Source organism: Castor canadensis, chromosome 18, assembly GCF_047511655.1.
Source record: "Castor canadensis chromosome 18, mCasCan1.hap1v2, whole genome shotgun sequence".
In the NCBI taxonomy this organism is placed as follows: Eukaryota; Metazoa; Chordata; class Mammalia; order Rodentia; family Castoridae; genus Castor; species Castor canadensis.
The window spans coordinates 6,321,248-6,338,537 of record NC_133403.1 but is presented as its reverse complement, the minus strand read 5'-3'; the positions used below and the strand labels follow the sequence as shown (position 1 = coordinate 6,338,537).

General features: G+C 38.1%; 1 protein-coding gene across 1 annotated transcript in view; it reads right to left on the bottom strand.

The window, feature by feature from the left end:
• LOC109684467 (immunoglobulin lambda-1 light chain-like) overlaps positions 1-17,290 on the bottom strand; it is a 781,398-nt gene that overhangs the window by 676,662 nt on the left and 87,446 nt on the right. The window lies entirely within an intron of this gene.

Below are 17,290 nucleotides of genomic sequence, written 5' to 3'. Positions count from 1 at the left end.
TTTTTGTTCCAGCAACAACCTAACATTGCTTAAGTATGTACTGCTTACAGTTTTTCTCAACATGTAACACTGTATATTCCATCCCCCTTTTGGTTTTGCTTTTGTATAATATTCTACACCTGAACATAACTTTCCATGTGATTATTACAGAAAATCCAGAGTCCACAGCTGTGATTCAGCATCATTAGCATGCATTCATTATGTGTACATGTTAATTAAACATACTTTTCATTTTTTGTTATAAAGTCATTCTATCCACAAATATGCTGCATCTCTAGGTGTACTTAGGTTGTGTTTCATACCACTTGGAAAACTGCATTTATGCATAGAATTTTCTCAGGTGTTCTTTTTCTGTCTGGTACTTGTCTACATGCTCACTGGGTTTTGTGGCCATCATGCATTTAGGGAAAAGAGCAGGATTCAAGTCTCCATCCAAGCATTAACTTCCAGTGACATAGCAGATGCTAAAGCAGCGGGAGTCACATGCTGGACCTAAGGCTGCTCCCCTTGGTGACTGAGTGAGTGTGATGGGCAGAGAAGAGGCCTGAGCTGTCAGTGCTTGATATAGGCAGATTCTACATGGCCCTCTTGTCTTTTCATCCTGGAATGGGTGGATTGCTTAATTTTAACCAATATATTGATTCAGAAAGGAGTTCTGTTCTTCACTAAAACTTTAATCCTTTGTGGAAATGAACAAAGTGATTGGATGAGATCAGCAAGATCTGAGTTGTGTCATAAAGTCGATGACTCATAAAAATCCATCAAACCCTCAGTTGCTCAGAAAGTGGTTAGAAACAACATAAAGCATGATTCTCAGTGCCAATCACCAGTAGAATTCTACAAAATACAAAATAAGGAAAATATTTTTCCCTTTTGGCAGCACTGGGGTTTGAACTCAGGGCCTCACACAAGCTAAGCAGGTGTTTTTAAGAGTCAAACCACCCTGCCAGCCCCCAGGCCAAAGTAAGATGTCACTGCATTCTCATGAGTGTGCTTATAATAACAAGTATTGGGTAGAATGTACAAAACAGACCCTCCTACCTTGTTTAAAGAAATGTAAACTTGTGAGGCATGTACTCAACAGGAGCTACAACATGGCCCAGAAGTTTCTCCCTTAATTACCCACACAAGACAGATGGAAACCTAGGCCCCCAGAAAAACTTGAAGCTCACATACCAATGCACAAATTCAAATTATTCACAAATGCAAAATGTTTAAACCACTGAAATGTGCATGAACTGACGAACAGATAAGCAAGCTGTAGTATTCCATAAATTGAAATTCTATTTGTAAGTGAAAAAGAAGAACTGGTTTTACAGAATTACATCTTGCTGTTATTTGTCCAAAAAAGAAAAACAATAGTCATTTTAATGTACTACTAGTAATATAATTATCTAGCAAACAATAGCCAATGTTTTAAACTGAAGTTACAATATTAGTATCTTTTAGAAAAATAATTATTCTTTTATAAGACAATGAAAACATTAAAATTTAAATTATGATGGTTGCACAATTCAGTAAGTATGAAAAAGTAATCTTCCGTTGTATATTTAAATTGTTATAATTGAAGGTATGCAAATTACATCTTAATAAGGAATTATAAGAAAACAGCAAGAAGAGGATCAGTTAATGCTATTATGTGCTCTGAGAGTCAGACCTTAGATGTGGACAGTGTGTGTTCTGCCACCATCATCCACTGTGTCACAGTCATGAGTGATCACTGTCACAGGAGGCCAAGGGCAGGTTGTTGTCTCAGTTCCCCATGCACGCTGAGCAATGTGTGAGCACTGAGATCATTGCTCCATGTTGAGCAGTATTAATCACCCTCATCCTCAGGCTGAAGGCCTGAGATTGTATGGTAATATGTCTTATCAAAGGGCCGTGAAGCTCCAATCATCTCAATTTTAGGGACAACACCAGGAATCATTTTGTGCCAGCTTGCATCATAGAATCCAATGTTGTCATCCTTTACAGTGCAGGTGAGTGTGACATCCTGTCCCATAAAACCTGACAATGTAGCTTCCTGGTCTAGCCCATTCTGTGCCTGGGACCCTAGAATAACAGAGGTAGAGAAACAGGTAGGTTAGTCTGCAGCTATTTCCCACAACATACTCCAAAAATAAAAGAAAAAGATAAATTCTAAGTGTCCCCCATAATCTCTTTTGCTTTGCAGAGCCAGTCACCTGAGCAAAGAGTTAGGAGGGTGAGGAAGAGAGGGGTCCAGGCCATAGTGACAAGGTTATCACAGAGCTCTGAATCCTTCAGACCCGGCTGCATCAGAGCTGCCCAGTCTCTTGTGTCTACTTCCCCAGCCAAGGGAAATGAGGGGCCTCCCATGCAAATTACACCCATACCCCCGGATGACTTCTTACCCTCTGACTTCTGAATTCTTCCTGCTTGAGGCTGGCCAAAGCCTGACCTGAACCTCAAGACTTAAATTTCACAAGCTGGTTTGCCCAATAGATCCTGAGCACCAGGTATCACAAAAGAAGACTGGCTGATTGTCAGCTGAGCAGGCTCATAGTGCCCCCTGCTGGTTTGGGAACAGAATAGTCAGGACTGAATGCTCAGCAAAGACCTTGGAGGGAAAAGTAACATTCCCATCTTTTTGCCCAACTCACCTAAACAGACATATAGCAAGCAATGAAATTAAAATAGCGATAAAGATTCTCCCAAAAAGAAAAGTCTGGGGACCTGACAGATTCACTGCTGAATTGTACCATACCATTAAAGAACTAGTAGAAATGCTTCTTAAACATTTCCACAAAATAGAAAGGGGGGAACACTGCCAAATTTATTTTATGAACCCTGGATTACAATCATCCCAAAACTTCAAAAGGACAAATCAAAGAGGGAGAATTACAGGACAATCTTTCTAGTGAAAAAAGATTCAAAAATCGTAAATAAAATGTGTTCAAACTGACTTCAATAGCATATCAAAAATGTCACATGCCTTGATCAAGTTGGTTTTATCCCTGTGATGCCAAGATGGTATGCCATACACAAATCAATAACTGTAATACAACACTTAAACAGAATCAGGGACAAAAAGCCATCATCTCATCAAAACGTGCAGATAATGGCTTCTATAAAATTCAACATCCTTTCATGATAAAAGCTCTAAAGAAGCTAGGAATAGAAGGAACATTTATCACATTATAAATGCTAACGATAATAAGCCTATAGACAACATCATACTAAATTTAAGAAACTGAAATTATTTCCTCTAAAGTCAGGAACAAGGGAAGGGAGTCTCCTCTCCCGACTCTTATTCAACATAGTACTACAATTCCTATTCAGTGCAATAAAACGGAGGAAAAAGTGAAAAGGATTCTAAAAGTGCAAGAAGTCAACTTATCCCATTTGCAGATAATATTAAATTATACCCAAAGACCATAAAATCTCTATCAAAATGTTTGTAGACCTACAAAAGATATTCAGCTATATTGCAGGATGCAGAATATGTACACAAATAGGAGTAGCTTTTCTACACACAAACAGTGAACCATCTGAGAAAGATATCAGGAAAACAATACCATTCACAATACTTCAAACAATTAAAATACCTAGGAATAAATTTAATGAAATAAGTGAAAGATCTATATAATCACCAAAGGCAGAAATTAATAAACATATTGGAAGATGAAAGAATATATCATATACTTTGGAAGATCAGAAGCAATATCATGAAAATGGCTCTACTATCAAAAGAAGTCTGTATGTTCAAGGTGATCCCTGTCAAAATTCCACTTATATTCTTCACCAAGACAGATAATTCAAGCCTACCGTTCAGAGAAAAGCACAAATACATTGAGTAGACAAAACAGTCCTGAGAAAACAGAACATTGGTAAGATATCATAATACCTGACTTAAACTATAGTACAGAGCCATGGCAATAAAAACGGCACAAGTTGTGTCACAAAAACAATACAAAGACCAATGAAATAAAATACCTGGAAACATATCCACACAGTACAAACATCTGATTTTCAACAAAGGAGCCCAAAATATGCACTGGATAAAAGATAGTCTCTTCAACAAATATTGTTGAGAAAGTTGATTTCCACCTGAAGACTGAAACTATACCACAGTCTCTGACCGCTAACAAGTCTCAATGAAAATGGATTAAAAGATCTGAAATGGTGAAACCACTTCAGGAAAATAATAGTGAATACATTGGATCACAGGGGCCTAGGTAATAACTCTATGAATAGATCTTTAACATATCAGCCATTAAGAGAAATGAATGACAAATGGGACAGCAGGAACAAAAAGTTTGTGAACATCAATGGAAACAGTCACTAGATTGAAGAAAAAGACTACAGAAAAAGAGAAAATCTTTGACAGCTGTACATCCGAAAAGAGAATAATAACCAGAATACACAAAGACCTCAAAAAATTAACCCCAGAAAGAATTAACAACCAACTGAATAAATGGGAAAATGAAATGAAGAGACAAATGTCAAAAGAGAATGGGCAATAAGTATATGAACAAATTGTCAACTTTCTTGGTCATACAGGAAATGCAAATCAAATGACGTTGTGATTCCACATCACTCTGGTCAGAACAGCTATCACCAGTAACACAAACAATAACAAATGCTGGCCAGGATATTGGAAAATGGAACATTTATATAGAAAACAGTATGGAGGTTCCTCAAAAAACCAAAAATACAACTACCATATTGCCCTATAGAAAACAGTATGGAGGTTCCTCAAAAAAGCAAAAATACAACTACCATATTGCCCAGCCATACGACTGCTGGGCATATTTTTAAAGGAATGTGATCCAGGATATGATAGAGCCACTTGTATATCCATGTTTTTTGAAGCACAATTCAAAATAGTCAAGCTTTGCAATAAACCCAGATGCCTCAAAAGTGATGAATGGATTAAGAAAATGTGCTGTGTATACAGAATAGGATATTATTCAGCCATAAAGAATGAAATTAAGTTTTTTGCATGTAAATGGATACAACTGAACAACATCATGTTAAGTCAAGCAAGCAGCCAGTTTCCAATGATCGAAGTAGCATATTTTCCCTCATCTGTGGAAATATGTTTACTTTTGTATGTCAAGAGGGACAGAGACAGAGAGAGAGAGAGAGAGAGAGAGAGAAAGAGAGAACATGATTGTATTAGTGCATCTATCTGAGGGGACAACAGGGGACAGGAGAGGGAAAAAGAATGTTAAGGAGTGAAAACTATTCAAACTTCGTATCTGTGTATGAAAATGATATAATACAGTGCACTGTTAGCTGATGAATAATGGGGTAACAGAGTGACAGAGAAAGAATAAGTAATGGAGAATTGATCTGATGAAAGCACAATATGTACATGTCTGTAATGCCAAGCTCAACCCCTTGGACTACCAGTATATGCTTTTGAGAAATGAAGGACAGGAAGGTAAAACAGGTCCTTTCCTGAGGTACATAGCAGTGTGGGGGGAGGCATAAAGAGACATTGAAGGAGGGCAAATATGGCAGATGTATTTGTATACATTCATGAATATAGAGTAAGGAAATGAGTTGAAGTTCTAAGAAGGGGGAGGAGTGATGAGGAAGATGGAAAAGTTGAACCTATTTATGATATATTATATGCACATATGTAAATGTCACAATGCAGCCCCTGTACAATTATTATATTCTAATAAGAAATTATAACAGGTGAGAAAAGCAAAGGAAATCCATTACAATAAGAAGTCTGCTCTTATTTTCTAACCTTAAAATATTCATAAATGGGCTTTGCATTACATTTCTGTATTGCAGCATATAATGAAATTTACTTTTGTTTTCTTTTAACAAAAAACATCTTAGCACAAAGGAAATAGTTCACCCGGATGAGAGTTAGGGGGCAACTGTACACTAAAATTTACTTTTTTTTTTGGTTATATAAAAATTTCACAATGCATCCCCATACAGCTTTTAAATTCTAAGAAGAAATTATAAACAGGTGACAAAAATTAAGGAAATCCATTACACTGACAAGTCTATACTTATTTTCTAACCTTAAAGTAATCAAAATGGGTTTTCCATTACATTTATGTATCTCAGTGTATACTAAAAATACTTTTGTTTGCTATTAACAAATAAGATCTTAGCAAAAAGGAAACAGTATACCTGGAGGAGAGTTGGGGGCCAACAGGATCAGACAACAGTGTCATATCTGAAAAGACAACCACAGAAACTGACTTTGGAATCTGCTTCCTTCTGGTGATCACCCAGAGAGGCACAGACTGCTAGGTTCTGTCAGTACCATCTCAGCATCTGTGCCCAAACTAAAACCTTGCTTCTTGATCACAACTTTTGCTGGAGTGACTATCACTCCCAAGCAAGTTCTGTCTTCCCAGGCAGGCATGACCCAGTTTTAATTTTGCTATTCTCAATCTATAAGCCTAGAGGCTCTTTGACTTCATCCATATGTCTTAGAAACAACCAAGTTCCTCATTGGTAATGGCATTCATATGCCTGAGATGCTATTAGTACAGAAAGAGACAATGGAGCTATAATCTAGGAATTAGAATTGATGACTGATCTGTGTCTCCATGTAAGAACCATATCACTGTTACATAGTGGTGAATAATAATAATCAAGAAACTGCCTGAGGATGCTTACAGAGGTCATGCTAACAGACTTTAAATCCCAGGGTCAGTATCAGAGACAACATGGTTTTCTGCTTTCTCATTGACAGATGCTGGTTCTAGTAATCTATTGATGCTGCCATTACATAATAGAAAGTCCAAGGTGACCAAAGGCCCCAGACAAGGAAGATGGTTGAATTAGCTGACCAAATGCAGGACATAAGAACCAGGGATTCAACAGTAGGATATTATAAAGCACAGTTACAATGTCCCAGAAAGAAATAGACCAGAGAACAATGGTGGCTTCATATATTTTACCATGGCTTCTTCCCCTAGATACTACCAGCAGTCATGTGGACAAAAAAGTACTAAGTAATGGAGCTCACATAGAGTAAAGATCCACAGAGCCGTGTCTCCCCCTTAGGAGCTCTGCTCAAATTTTGATTCCTTTTTTTCCCCTGAAAAAAGAGCTTTTTTAACCAAAAGGTTTCTTTCCCTCTGTCTCCAGCCAATCTCTGCACCTGCAGTTTGGCCAGGACACCTGAGGTAAGGAAAGAAATTGACAATAAGAGCAATAGGAGGAAGGAGCCAAGTCTAGGCTGTCATGAATCAATAAGTGTAGCCCATTCATACTAGTGATGAAGCAACTTGCTTAATACTCTAGAGAAAGTGGAATGGTTTCCAAACTGGGGTGGCCTATTTTTGCTGAATTTTCAGAACCAGATCCATGGCCACCTTGAAGACCTCAGATCACAAGATCTAAGCACTCTAATACCTCCGACATCTGGCAGAGACCAGTGTTTCTATAGAAAGTATATCCAACACAACCACAAGATATACAGAAATCATGCACCTACACTTCTCTGGTGATGAATCTTAACTTTATACAGTTCTGTCATGCTTATATCATTTAAATTCAATACTCAGTGATCCATTCTTCGTTAATGTTAACTAGTTAGCCTTTGACATTGTTATCTTGGAAAAATGCATGTTTGGTTAATTACTTCATAAATTGTGGAAGTGATACAACTAAAAAACAAATTTCTCTTCACATCTTCTATGCATTTAAAATTCCTCCAAATCATTTAAAATTTCTAGAGATCATCACTAAGCTGAGGGTCAAACATTTATGAAGACCATGAAGATTCCGGTGCCCATCTATCTGATGCACAAAGGGAATCCATTGAGTGGTCAGCAAAATATGTGAGTGTCATCTTTGATTTGTCCCTATTTTTGACCACCAAAGGACACCCTATTTCCAAGGCTTCCCATTACACTACAATGCTGACCGCAATCTCTTCCTTTTCCTTTTCCCCATGGTCACAAATCCAGGAAAATGCATAATTACTTCCCCATAATGAGCCACCTATTTCACCTAAGTAGCCCCACTCTCTAAGGTATTGCCTCAATTATCCTTTCAATCCATAGTCCACTCTGTATCTAGAGAACCCATTAGCAATGCTAATGAGGAACATTTTAGTGACTCTATTCGGCCTCTATAGTCAAGTGCACATTCTAAGTACATGTCATATTAGCAACGTGTTCACATTGTCTCTTCATCACAAATAGTTTTATCTTAAGTTACTTCCCTGAAACTGTACCTAGTATATTGCAAAATGCAAGTTACTCCAATTGGTAAGGGAAAAAATGATATTTGTTCTCTTTTGTTCATGTCAAATGCTGTTATCAACACCTGGAGAATCATTGTGCTTTCCTTCCTTACAGCATATTTCTATTAAGAGTACAAAATATGATAAAATATATCACCCCAAATCCTTTCCAAGCGCATTTGTCTCCATGGGAACCATTAATTCTACTCATACACCTGCCTTCAGTGGCTGAACTGAACATGTAGGGATGGGCCAGTAGGGACATGACTGTGGAGAAGGGCATCCTGAAAACTACAGAAGTACAATGCAGTTTGCATCATAGTCCAGTGTTAGAGATATCATAAAGGGGAAATATACATGGTATTGAACATTCATCCAGGTAATTGTACACTTTATGAAATTAAGAGATTATAAGGAAGAACATGGGCAAGTGATTATTCCTTCATACATTTCAGAGATTGGTTTGCATTGTTCATTTATGAAAATAAATCAGGATATATAAAATATCTAGTCTCTTTGTTCTTTATTATCATCATTAACATGTATAATATCTATAATAAGACAGACACTAAAAGGTTTATAATTGAACTGTACTTATAAATTTGCTGAATTGGTAACTCTAAACATGACTGACTGAATACATTACATATAACTAGTGGTCACAACATAAAACCTTCTTCAAACTCTGAATATTATCTACCAAATCCTACTCTACATCTTCTCACAGGTCCGTTGCACCATGGGTCTTAGCAATGTGAGTAGGTAGGAGAAAGTTCCTGAGGTTCTTAATTTCATTTCCACATGGGCCTCCAACAAAATGCAAGAATCAGATATGTTGTCCTTTGATCAAGTTGCCATCAGCATTGTCCTCAGACTTGAGTCCTAAGGTGGTCAGGATGGCCAAATTTCAGGACCTGGAGCCAGAGAATCTTTGATATCCCAGAGAGTGAGGGGATATTCTTGAGGATCAGGAATCCAGTGACTTGCAAGCTGTGTCATAGTTCGCAGTTTTGTTGCAGATGATTGTAGCCATCTTTCCTCCCAAAGGTTGAGGCTTTCCTATATTCAAGTATTTCCTTTCTCTGGGAACTCTTCCAGCACCCTTGATCCTCATGCAATATCTGTTACTTTTAGAAGGAAGGGGATGGAGAGAATTTCATGTGACCAGACTAAATAGAGTGAAAAGTCAGTTGTCATTGATAGTCCTGCATTCCAAGAAGGTCACAACATCACACATGACAGTTCAAGGAAGTCATTATTTCCTCAGTTTCCCTGAAAACTTTGGAAGGGCCAGATCCACCCTCTGGCAAAATCCACATTCCCCCTGCTGGTACCATGTACGTGACCCTAACAGGGCAGAGACTTGATGGCTCAACTGAGAATTCCACAGCTGTGCACTTGATGGTGCTGTTCAGTGCATCAGATGTTGATGTTTAGGATGGTGATGGGGGATATAGAGCTGTCTCAGTGTTACAGGACAAAATGTTTTTACAACAGGTGACTTCCACAATCAGCACCATGAAAATTGTTCTTCATATTTAATCCTACAAAATGAAAGCAAAGGATGATATTTCAAAAATCTGAGCTATACCCAGTAAACTTCTTATCACTGAGGAGCCTGAAAAATCCATCAACTTTGTTCATAGAGTTGTTCTCGGTTTGTTTTTTAAATACTTTTCTTTGCTTCCAATTTTCAGTGTCATCCATCTCACTCTCAGTCATGGCACCTGTGAGGATAAATTACTTTATTTTATTCCTCTATGAATTTATACTTTCTGTATATTCCTAATTCATAGAATTGTACTTTATGTAAACTTTTTGTTTGATTCCTTTCAATAAGAATATTTATTTCATGTTTCATTATGATAGCTCTTTGTCTTTATGGGATGGGTGAACTATATTCTGTTAGATGGAAGATGACCCTATTATATTTCTATGTTCATTGTACATAAATTTAACATATTGTGAATGCATCTGGTCTTGGCTAAACATTATGGACCCTATATTTCCTATCAATATTAGGGACCCTATAGACTTCTGTGTATTGGGTAATACAGGCTCTGCTTTCAAGTTACTTAGGATATCATCCAACCATCATAATATTCATTTGGGTTTCATGGTATTTTTTTGCCCAATAGATGGGCATCAGAACTCAGAGAGTTAAACATTTAGCCTTATGTTCAACTGAATGACAAAATAAGATTCAAAAACAAAGACTTCTTTAAAGTTGAGAGCAACATAAAACGAATGATCTTATTTCTTCCAGGGCAGAAGCATTTGGTAATATACATATTTTGTTGTCAAAATAGAAGGAATGTGCTAATATGTCAGAGTTGCTGATAAGCATCTTACCATGGGTACTATAGTGCCCAACTTGAAATATCAATTGTGGTACTTCTCACAATCCTATATCTACTCCATGGAATGATCTTAAATGTATGAGAAAATCAGGTTTTATGTTATGAAAGAAGAGTTATTTTGAAAATACTATAGTGCAAATAATGAGTAGATAGTCCCAACTCCAGTATTCAAAAATGAGACAGGAAAGAGCAACCCTCTCTATTCAGATAGGTTTCAGGCTGACCAAGGTTTGGGATGGTCTGAGAAGTTTTTGTCTCACTTCCTCATGGGTCTGGAGCACTGTGTGTTTGCCATTGTCATCATATGACTGACAGTAGTAGTCAGCCTCATCCTCAGAGTGCAGATCAGAGACGGTCAGGGAGGCTGAGTTGGAGGAGCTGTCAGTGGAGCCAGAGAAGCAGTCAGGAACCCCAGAGAGTCTAGTGTTAAAGTTATAGATGACTGTGGTGGGGGCACTGCCTGGGTGCTGCTGGTACCAATGCACATAGTAGCCTGCAATATTTCCACTGCTGCGGGTGCAGGAAATGGTCACAGTCTCACTCAGAGACTTCGATACAGAATGGGGTTGAGTCAGCACAAACTGGGCCCAGAACCCCGCAAAAAGTAATCAACAGAGATCAAGAGAGACAGGTCAGACCTATTGCCATGGAAAATTTCATTCAAGGTAAAAGGCAGATGCCCTCCCAGAATCCCCTGCAGGCAGTCACCTTTACAGTGAACAAGGAGGATAAAGAGGAGTGGAGTGAAATGCATTGTGGAGATGCTGCAGGTTCTGCCTCCTGAGTCCACAACCAGACCTGAGCCCACAATTCTTTTTTATCTGCCCTTGTGATCTTAACTGTCTCTATGCAAATATTTAGCTTTCTAAAGGCTCTACAAGTCCCTCCCTTGACAGGATCCTTGCTCTAGCTGAGAATGGAGACAGTACAGGCTGGAGTGAGGGCTCCAGTACATGGTGGGTACAGAAACACCTGCAACCAGAGGGAAAACAGTTGAGGAAAAGAAAGTTTATCTGCATGTTTGGGCCATATCTCTCCCAGGGAAATTAATTCTTTCAGTCTTGTAGACGATTGCTGGGCTTTATCCTTTTAGCAACAAATTCATGAGGAAATCACACAGTCACTGTTGGGTGTAAAAGGAAGAGGGATTCCCCACTGATATAGTTACATAGCTAACAGTAGTAGCAGGAAGACCAGGGATGGAGTTGATTTTGTTTTATTTTACTTTCCCAAGACTTTAGAAATGGTAAATAGAAAATTGAGAGGACACCTGGTTGCAACCAAGAAGTGACTTCTAGATACAGGTAATATATGCCCATATTAATTTTAATGTGGTTGAGTGATTAGCAGGACATCAGAGCAGGGTTTGGTTTTTGTCCCTCTTTCCCCATCTATGCCCCCATGAAAAGCAATATTTTATTTAATCATATTGTAAAAGTGAACTTTGCCTTCAGTCTGTAGCCAGATGACCAAAAGTCCTGCATTGGCTGAAGTATAATTGGATCTAGAGGAGCAGCTGTGGAATCAAGAGCCCTGGAGCTTATTTGGTTCTGAGTAGAATCTGAGAATAGGCTGGGTTGGGCTGCCAGGCCTCTGCTTATACCAGTATACGCTGTGGCCACTAACACTAATGCCACTACTCAGGGTGCAGGAAAGTCTAGCTGCTCCCAGAGATGTAGAGACAGAGGTCAGGTGACACAGCATAGGTGAGGAGAAAGGACATTAGGTACAAATACACATAGCTAAGAGACAAGATACCATTGTAGAATACTTCCTAGGTCTGATTCAGAATAGACAAAATCAGGATACTGACTCTCCTATTTCATTAAGGCCTGTCCCTACCTTTACACTGAGAAAAGACCAAGAGAAAGAGAGGAGTCTAGGCCATGATGGATATAGGTACCTGAACCCCAAATTGGGGCTGGCATGCACCAGGCCTCCTTTTCTTTTCTACCTGCCCTCAGAGGAGATGGAAACTCTTTCAAATGAGATTTGTTATGACTCCTTTAGCTCCACCCCCTATCCTGGTTCTGTATTTCTGATCACAGTGCATGCTGAGGAAGATGAAGATTTGCTTTCACATATGAAGGAGCCCCTAGAGGAAGCAACTGCCAATACAAGATAGGTCTCTGCTTAGGGCACTGTTTCAAGCAGAGGAAACACAGCTTTTGAGTCCCCCTCAGTGAGCACAGAGCCCAAGCTCCATTTCTTTGAATGAAGATTTCCTACTGAGTATCTGTGCAGGCACTACACAGCAGCCCTACACTACCCTTTACTGGCCATATGACACATATTCATCATGGCCAGAAACCTGAGGGTCTCACTGGGTGTTGCAGCTCACTGAGTCACTGCCTCTATTCATACAACTGTAGTCTGATTCCTAAACACTAGTTTTCTGGTACACTGTGCGTGATTATGGTAGTCTTTCACTCCCAAAAGTGATTCCTCTTCCTTGGGAGATGTTTGCATGGTGCTTATATAAGTATGAGCCACTAACCACCACCTTTCACCTCCTGATTCTATGTGGTTGAAAGCAGTTAAAATGTGGAAGGGAGACTCAGAAAAATTGTGTGTTTTGCAATTGCCCCATGGGAGGAAGCAGCTGCTCTAACTTGTACAAAGACCAGTGGGCAACTGTGTGGAGTCCCATAAATTTGATCCCCTTGAGATCTCTTAACATCCTGACAAAGGTCCTCATCAAACACAGCCAACTTCTTTGTTTGAAGGAGTGTCATCACATGCATTTAACTATTAACCACTTATTGTTATGATATTGTCAGTATATTTCCAAGACCGACTCTCATTTCTTTTGTGTCTTCTCTTTGCTCATTCTGGTTTATATGTATTTCTCTAGTTTGTTTTTGAAGTCCTACTCAAGTGTTTGTAATTCAATTTTACTTTTGTGTTGTCTAAATTTTTCTAAGTGTTTTGATTTAATAAAAGGCAATACTTCCATGACCAATTGATTGATGGACTTATTTATTTTGAGCATTTTTTGGGAAATTTCTGAAAGAAAATGTCAAAAACATAGGGTTAAATTTGTATTATAACTTTTGTAGAACTCAAGTCAACCTTACAGATGAGAAACCATATTTACATGGCAAAACAACTCAAAACATTGTGGATATCACCTTGGATGAGCTATCCAGACTGACAATATTCCATTCATGGTATCCACATTGTTACAAGGAAAGGCTAGGATTGTCTATGCCTTCACTGCGGAAGGAAGATTCAACCTGTAGAATGAGTTTGGAATAATTTCCTAACCTTAATTTCATGAAGACTTGTTTTGTGGAATGATATATTATCTATGCTAGAAAATAAACCATATTCAATTACCATGAAAGTATCTGGGATTATGTGGGCAGGTTTGGGTGACAGTCTGAGAAGAGCCTCACATCAGTAAGGATGCTGTTTGTCCACACTCTAGGGCACAAAGAGCAGTTTCCAAGCACAGAAATGCATCAACTTTCTCTAAAGAAATCCCACTGAACCACATAGTGTGGAACAAATAGGATTTCTTTTTCTGAATTATCATCCAATGAGTACTAGGTTTTAACAGTATAGCAGGGTAAAAATGGTGGAAATACTATGTACAAATGTAGGTAAGTGGGGAAATGAGACCTGTTGAAACTATCCCATGAATTACGGTGTGGGGCTAAAGGAGAATGATGGAGGTTTGAATTCAAGTGTGATATATTATAAGAACTTTTGTAGCTGTCACAGTGTATGCACAGAAAAACAGTAGATTTTCAAAAAAGGGGATAATATTAGGAATTCTACATTGTATTAGCCCAGATAATCTATGTGATACTAGGTGACAATCAAACACAAATTAAGTTGTTGTTCACATCGATTGCCCACTGCATGTGATGGGTGATGATTCTCCATGTGCTCATCTCCATTCCCTTACTAAAGCTAATAAAGGATCATTGCTTCCTGATAATTTTGATGAAGGCAACAAAAAGAAAGGTGAGGTGACAAGGTGAGCAATTGGTCTTATCCTTATTGTCCAGAAGTAGTGCAGGTGTCCTTTGACTCTATTTCATTAGGCAAAACAGAAGAATAGGCCAATGCACATTTCAAGGATGCAAAAACTTATTTCTGCCACTAAAATCATGCTGAATATTGGAGGAAATCACATCATTGCATATGGTTTTGGTAAAGAAGATTTGTGAACACACACCAGGACAACTTCAAGGTTGTTTGATAGATTAATATTTATAAAAACTATAATTACCAACCATTCCAATTCTGACAGACAAATTTAGAGAGGAATTATTTGTTGTTCATTCATGTAAAGGAAGGCCTATGTTGAGTTCAGAGAACCACCCTTAAGTGGTTTTCATGAGCAGCTTTAGGCTTTCCCCATGTTTCTTCCAAGGGGTTCACATAAGGTCCCGTTTTAAAAGAAAGAAGCATGAAAATGTGTCCTTCCCTCCTCTCTTTGCACACATACTATTGAGAGCACCCTCTTTTTCTATGTGTATCAACCTTTCCATTGCATTTCCAATCTTCAGTAGATCAGGTGTACTTAAATTCCCTTTAGTAAATTATACTCTGGGAAATTCCGTAAAAAAGGGTGATGTGGTGGCATTCAGAGTACTTAATATTTTTAAAATTATTACTATTGCTTATTATTTTCCTGGGGGAACATTGTGACATTTACATAAGTTCTTACAATGTATCATAGTTGAATTCACTCTTTCCATCATTCTCCTTTATACCCCCTTCCCAAGTCCTAAAAAACGTTCAAGAGGTCTCATTTACACACATGCGTAAATAGTATTTGCTCCATATTCAGCCTCCTATACTCTTTCCTTATATATCACCTCCCTCTTGTAGCAACCCCTCACTCAGTATCTTTTTTGCCTTCCTGTTCTTTATTTTTGGGGAAAAAAGGACATTTTTGTTTGTTTAAGACAGCTATACAGGGTATTTCACTGTGGCATATTCACTTATATATGTATTATTACTTGAACTATTTTATCCCCTCTACTGATGTAAAAATTGTAACTTTGCATTGTTCTTGTTATGGTTTAAACTTAAATGTCCCCCTACAACTCATGTAATTCACAGAAAGCTTAGTCTACAATGTGAAATAGATACTCAAAAGCTGCTTTTGCTGAGAAGCAATGACTCCTTACTTGGGACCACAGATTAACTAAAGTCAGGAAACTGTTGGAAGATTACAATGCCTTTTTTTCCATAGAAATACAAAGAATAAATGCACAATGGTGGTAAATGTAACTGAGACTACAAAAGGTAAAACTCTTTTCATGTAGCCATCTTGCATGCTGGCCAGTTTACTCTGACATCTTTTCTTTCTTTGTCTACATGCTGGAGAGTTCAAGTTTAACTACCGTTACTCTTCAATTAAGCTAAACAGTCTTCTATGACTATATCTTTCTCTGACTGCCACAGAAGGAAACCTGTCCACCAATGCACACAGATTCAGATTTGGTGTAGGACAACCTGCAGAACCAATGCCAGCAGCCATCGTGGACATTCATTTCCATACTCAAGCTGAACCCCTGAATTCTCCTTTAAAATGTGGACATTTTCTCTTAGAAGTTGGATTTACAGTGCTTTGAGGTATTGACTGTCCCTATCCTCTTTGTATGACTAATAATAACCCTTATTTCCCTTTCCTCAAACCACTGCACTTGTTGTTTGTACATTGTAAATTGACATTTAGGCCTGGGTACTGGTTTTCCAGTAACAAATTAAGCAGTATTCGTACCTGGGGACTCTAGGAGGTGATTGGACTGAAAAATCTTAGCTCTCATTAATGAATTAATCCATTTATAGGTTCACAGATTAATGGGTTTGGGGATATATTTTGTTACAAAGCAAAACCACTGTCATTCTTACTTCCTGGTCTTCACGAAGTGAGCATATTGCTCCACCAAACTCTCTCTGCCATCACGTTCTGCCTCACCACACGCTGATACCTCAGAGCCAAATGACCATCAACTGAAATCTATGAAACCTTAGGTCAAAATAAATCTTGGTTTCTTAACTTGATTTCTTAGATATTTTGAGAATCCACAGGTATGGGAAATCTGATTAAGATAATAATTACAATCTTAATATTAAAGGAGTTATTATATATATATATTTAAGAAAGAATTCTATATTTTAAGTTTAAATTATACCAAATCATAAAGTTCAGCAATCTGATCCAAAATGCAATCATACTGGTAGAAAAATTCTAGGTTTCCTAGGACTTCAACAACAAGTATCATAAATGGGGTGGTTAATAACAACAGAAATGTTCCATCCCACACAGTTATCAAAACTGCACATTCAAAATCATGCCTGTCATGACATCTCTAGGGCAATTCTTCCCTCTTCCTTAGTGTTGGTTGTTTGTGGATAGTCATTTGCGCATCTTTGTCTCTGGTTCATAAGTTCCATCTCTGTCTACATCTTCACATGACCTATCATCCCCTTCTCCATGCATTCTCATGGTACTTATCAGATGAGCGCACTGCGAATATTATGTCAGGAGGTCACTCTAATCCATTATGGCCAGGTCTTATCTAATGGTGTCTGAAATGCCATTTTAAAATATGGACATAAACTGTGGTAAACAGGGTTATCACTTCCGTATACATTCTTAGGTGGAAATAGTTTACCTTGCTGTTTTAGAGAACAAGATTCCTTCCCAAATTTTTAGTATTTTTGAAGTGGTATACAATATACTACTGTTGTTTTAAAGTGAAGCATAGTAAAT